General features: G+C 42.5%; 1 protein-coding gene across 1 annotated transcript in view; it reads left to right on the top strand.

Moving 5' to 3' along the window:
- Positions 1-45: 45 nt before the first annotated feature.
- LOC104871115 (ventricular zone-expressed PH domain-containing protein homolog 1) overlaps positions 46-6,233 on the top strand; it is a 127,810-nt gene continuing 121,622 nt past the window's right edge. The window contains 1 exon segment of the mRNA XM_033759574.1: positions 46-99. The gene's annotated coding sequence lies outside the window, so the exon portion shown is untranslated.

The following is a 6,233-nucleotide window of genomic DNA, read 5'->3' on the forward strand; positions in this document are numbered from 1 at the left end:
TCGGCGCTGCCTCCCCGCTCGCTGCGCCCCGGAGTCCGCGGCCGAATCTCCCTCCCGGGCTCTACGGGGAGGAGGATAGAGCCTCCGAGGAGCGCGCAGGTAAACCGAGTTTTCGGCACAGCCCGGACTCCCGATCCGGGCCACGCCGGGCGCAGAACCTTCCCTCTCTCGTCGTGGGTGCTTCTTGGGGAAAACCGATTGTATCCGCTCAGACTACGTAAATGATTACGGAAAGACATTATGAAGGAAAGAAATTAAAGATGCCAAGTAAAAAGAACTGTTGTAAGTCGGGTGCGGGTACACAAAGTGCAGTATAAGCCTCCTGGATGTGAATCTTGGCTCTGTGTGTGCCTTTGGCCACGTTATTTAACCGAATGGGTCCCATTTGCTCTACGTGGAATAATATCTACCTTCAAGGTTGATGGAAGCTCTAAGAGAAGGGCTGTCTTACAAAGAGTTTGATTACAAGAAGTCTTAATAGCGCAGGTATGTGCATGCTTGTTAATGCGAGTGCACATGTGTGTATGCAGTCTGTACACACACAAACACACACACACACACATGCATGCATGTAGGCCACAGGACTACCATTTATAATTGCATGGAGTTTCTCAAAATGAAGCAGAATGTGATCTGGCTTGGATCATCTCTGCTATTGTAAAAAAGACTGCAGTAGAAGCCAGACATCTGATCGAAATATGACCAGAGCTGCTGAAAATAAATAAGATGGCTTGCAGATCTTTATTCAGAAATGGGTGACACAGTGTCATGTGCGGGAGTGCTCCGTAACTGAGGGCTGATGGGAAGAGAAGAAGCCCAATAGTGCCTCTCACACAGGGTTGTGCGTATGATTACGCAGCATCCTGAGAGGCCTTTGTCCCAGGCAGCCAACCACTTTCAGTCAGTTCTGCAACATATTCTAGATTGCACTGAGTCATCTTCATAATCAAGTGACTCGATACTTGGGAAAAACTCAGTAGTGCCTGACATCTGGCAAACACCTACTGAACACACCAGTCGTTGGTTATGTAAGAGAGAGTCACGGCTGACAGTCTGACACCAAAAATGTGATTATTCAGGGAAAAGCGTAACACATATATTTGCTTATAGTCTTACGGCTCGAACATTCAGAGTGAACCGTCCATTTTTAAGCTTCGTTTCAATGAAGCATAGCCAGTCATGTAAAACTCTGATTGGACCAAAAAAAGGTATAATCTAATGCTCACAAACTAATGGAGAAACTCATTAAAGTCTATCTTCCATTCAGATTCTTTTTTACTTCTCTGGGAAGCATTCCTAGCTCTAGGGTATGGGGCAGGACCCCTTCTGGAACAGGAGGGTTATGATCTACTATCAGACAAGGTAGGTTTGAAATTTTCCTTGTAGTCAGTTCCAAAACAGAGAGGGAGAAATTAATATTTTTAGACTTTATGCTTTGGGGGGATAGAGGGGTTCTAATTTCTATGACCTTTGTAAGACAAGAGAAATTCTACTCTCTGTGGCTTGCCTTGGGGAAGAGAGTGGAGAGCAGGAGATGGGAGGACAGGAGGAAGTCGGAGAAAACGTGCATTCTGGGGCCTCCACTTCATTATCAAGCCTCAACAGTGTCTATTTTACAAAGATCTCTTACACATCACCAACTTTGATCTTCAAAACACTTCAGTGAAATAGACTAGGCAAGCATTAGACTCATCTCACAGATGAGACAACCAAGACCTAGGGAAGGGAAAAGCATGAACCAAAGGTCTCAGTTTCTGAAAGGCCACGCTGGGCCTTGAGTCTCATTCCCAGACAAACGATTTAGTATGTATGCGGCACATACACACTAAATGAATCTGTAGAAGTTCTACCTACCCCAAACTGGGTTTCTCAAAGGCCATTTCCTCCATAATGCCTTTATTCGTTCTCTTCCCCCAGGAGCAACCTCTGTCTCCCCTGTACTTCCCCGGGTTTCTTTTTGAAGTATCTAAGAGACTTTTCTGTCATTCATTCCATATTGCAGCATGCTTGGTGCAAGTTTCGTTTCCTGTACAGCTGTGTAGTTTTGCTGAGGGCCCCAAGAAACATTTTGCACAATATGGGCACTCCAGAGTAGTAGGGGCACCTGGCAGCATGAGTGGGCGCCACACCGGGTGAAAAGCCTCTGGATGCTTCCCTGCACCGATATGAATTCCTGCCGCTTCTTGGAGCACCTGCTTGGCTGTGTCTGGGGTACTTGAATCTGCCTTGCCAACTGTCAGACTAATAGCCAACACACTTACTGATTGAGGCGAACTTATTTCCATCCAGTTTTCCATTTTCACGCATATTATTTCAGTGGGATTATCTCTCAACTACCTGAGACTAGAGAATGTGTCACTGGGAAGATTTGGGAAAACGCCACCTGAATTTTTGGATAGATAATTGTGATTCATGTCCACATTTGCCAGGGTCCAGACTCCTTTGCAGCTCCCTCACTCTGCTCTTCTCTGCCCAGTTCTCTTCTTTCCTCTTCCTGAGCTTCTCTTCTTGTGACTCTCTTGCTCTCTGGTTGTCTTAAATCCCAGATGGACAGGGACAGAAGAGGCATTCCTTTTCTTACGTTATGACTCCATCAATACCTTCATTCCTGTTACTGTTGCTTATAGGACCACTGCTCTGAACAGTGGCTTCACATCTTCCATATGACAAATATATCACAGTGCTTGTGGACTTGGAGCCCAGCACTAGAATCTGTAGGTCCAAAACGCAGCCCCTCAGTTTACTACCTGCAGGACTGAGGCAACTTACTCATGGCTCCTCACTTACAAAAGTGGGGAGTGATATGTCTTTAGATAATTGTTACAAGTATTAAATGAGTTAATATTAATCAAAAATTCAATGCCTGGCACACAGAGGAAGATTGGAAAGTATTGGACACCATTTTCTAAAGTTAGCAGATAGTGCGAAATTGCATACAGGCAATAATATCCTTGAAAACCCTAATATGACCCCTGCACTGCATCATTTAAATCCTACGCTAGCTTATTTAGGTGAGTCATGAACATGTTAGCTTGTGTTTAGACACCACAATGTATACAGAGTCCATATCTTGAAAGTTTTAAGTTGCATTTAGTGGGCCACGGATATAGTAGCTTAGCAGTGTAGTGCCTGCCTGGCAAACTCGAGACCCTGAGTTCAATTCCTGGTACCCCCACCCGCAAAATTGCATTTAGCACAGAGAAGCTCACCCCCAGCGACCTTAGAGGGAAGGTTTGAAATTACCCAAGGAACCGCCAACTATTCTCCCCCTTCCCGTTCTCTTACTGACATGATGAGCAGTAGCATTTTATTGCTTTATTAAATAACACTCTAGGCAGTGATGATGAACCCACGGCACGTGTGCTGCAGCCAGCTGTTTGCCGTTATTGAAAGCTCTAAAAGGTTCACCGTCACGTCTCTAGGCTCTCACTATGAGCACATGTGGCTGCATTTGTAAGTTATCTGTGTGTATAAAGGGATTCCACTCCATTGTAGACTGTGAGGGGGACTTTGTTTCCATTTTTCTTTTTCTCATATTTTTTTCTTTTCCCTTATTTCCTTTCCCCAGAAGAGGTGAAAGGAGGGTGGGGGTATGGGGAAAAAATGAGAATTAAGATCTGTCACATAAAGGTACAAGATCCCTTCAACCTGCCACAGATTAAAACTAGACCCTTATCTGTCACCATGCACTAAATTAAAATCCAAGTGGATTAAAGATCTAAATATAAAAACAAAAACACTAAACTTGCTGGAAGATAAGTTAGGCAGAACTCTGGAAGACATTGGCATAGGAAAAGACTTTATGAACAAATCCTCAGTAGCATGGGAACTAGCACAAAGAATCAACAACTGGGATCTCATCTTCTTAAAAAGCTTCTGCACTGCAAAAAAGAAAAAACAAAAAAACAGAAAAAGCCATCAACAGAACTAAGAGACAACCTACAATATGGGAAAAACTTTTTACCAGCTGCTCCTCAGACAAAGGGCTATTATCTAAAATATATAAAGAACCCAAAACAACCCGCCCCCCCCAAATATAAAGACCCAATTCTAAAATGGGCATCTGAAATGAACAGACATTTCTCAGACAAAGAAATAAAAGCAGCAAGTAAATATATGAAAAAATGCTCCACATCACTGGTCATTCGAGAGATGCAGATGAAAACAGCACTGAGATTTCACCTCACCCCACAAAGAATGGCTGCTATCAAGAAATCAAACAATAACAAATGTTGGCGTGGTTGTGGGGAGAAAGGAACCCTTCTCCATTGTTGGTGGGAGTGCAGACTGGTTCAACCTCTATGGAAATCAATATGGAGATACCTCAAAGAGCAAGGATTAGAGGTTCCATTTGACCCAGCCATCTCTCTGCTGGGTATCTTTCCAAAGCAATTAAAACAATCATATCACAGTGATATATGTGCACCCATGTTTATAGGGGCACAGTTTGTAACAGCTAAAACTTGGAAACAGCCCATCTGCCCATCCGTTGGAAACTGGATAAAGAAGATGTGTTTTTTCTATAAAATGGAATATTACTCAGCCATAAAGAATGAGAAAGTAGATTCATTCATAGGTAAATGGGTACATTTTGAGGATATACTCCTAAGTGAAATATATAAGTCACACATATGCAAATACCAAATAGTTTCTCGGGTGTGAAAATAATACTCAAGATCCTAATGGGATAATTAGTGATGTGAAATAGGAAGAAAAGGACCAAATGTGTAGGGACAGTGAGAAGGATAGGGAAAGGGGAATAAGGGAAAAGGAAAAAAATATGAGAAAATGTAAAAATGGAATTAAAGTGTTTGAAGGTGGGGAGGGGAGGGTGAAGGGAGGGCAGGGACAAGGGGAAAAAATGAGAACCAAGACCTGGCATGTAAAGGTACAGGATCCCAGTAATGAATGTAACTGTACTGTCTACCTAGAATGTACCAATAAATTCAATTTAAAATAAAAAAATAAATAAAGGTGCAAGATCCCAATGATGAATGTACCTGTACTGTATCCCTAAAAAGTACTAATAAACTCAATGAAAAGAAAAAGAAAAAGAGAAAAACAAAACAAAAGACTATGAGGGGGAAACATGCAGGTTCAAAATCAGGAGACAAGCCCTGCCGTAGCTATAATGGATTTTGGGAAACTCACTGAATCTCCCTGGCCATTAAAGTCTGTACCAATGCAAATTGGTCTGTAACTTTATCAAATCCAGAAGGGAGATGGTGAGAATAATCATATATCTAATTTGTGCCATCGACACTCTCTGCAGACTGTTAGTTGGATGAGACATGTAGGGGACTCTATTATTTCACCTATGGGAATATGGGGAAGATTGCCTGATCTTAACACACTTCTTTTTTAGCATACACTGCAGTGTTATCATGCTTAATGTCAGTGTTCAAGCTGAAGTTTATGCTGATGTTTAATAGGGATTTGCAGGGCTGGAGATTTAGCTCAGTGGTGCCACACCTGCCTCACAAGCACAAGGTCCTGAGTTCGATCCCCAGTACCTCCCAAAAAAAAAGAATGAGATTTTGCCTAAGTGCACATTTGTACACAGTCTTTTATTTCATTGCTTTTGGATTAGAAGATACATAGGAATAGAGTAAGTTTTGAGATCACCCTCTGAATGGAGAGTAAAGACTTCTATATAGCTAGGAAATCCAGCCAAGTGGGTAGGAACTGGTTTCCATGTCTAAGACCTGAAAAGGGGCCCCAGGCCTTTGGGTCTAGAGGATATTTCCTATGCTCTGTTTCCATTTAATCTCCCTTTCTGTTTGATTTCCATGATTATCTGATTGAGAAATATCTGGCACTTGTTAGGCATGTTTATTGTCTGTCTACTTGTTTCTTGTTGCGTGGAATGTAGAAAGACAGAAAGAAGAAAACAGGACAAAAATAAATCTAGTTTTTGTTCTGTGTTTTAAAGTTCAAACTAAACTCTAAAGAAAGAGCTCACTGAAGGCTCAAGCCAGGATCTATTACTCTGTGAATATTTCCAAGCTTCTGCCTTTCTCTCCCTCCCTCCCTCTCTCTCTGTCTCTGTCTCTGTCTCTCTCTGTGTGTGTGTGTGTGTGTGTGTGTGTGTGTGTTTTAAAGTTCAAACTAAACTCTAAAGAAAGAGCTCACTGAAGGCTCAAGCCAGGATCTATTACTCTGTGAATATTTCCAAGCTTCTGCCTTTCTCTCCCTCCCTCCCTCTCTCTCTGTCTCTGTCTGTCTCTCTCTCT

This window comes from Fukomys damarensis, unplaced genomic scaffold, assembly GCF_012274545.1.
Source record: "Fukomys damarensis isolate Sample0158 unplaced genomic scaffold, DMR_v1.0_HiC HiC_scaffold_37, whole genome shotgun sequence".
Taxonomy (NCBI): Eukaryota; Metazoa; Chordata; class Mammalia; order Rodentia; family Bathyergidae; genus Fukomys; species Fukomys damarensis.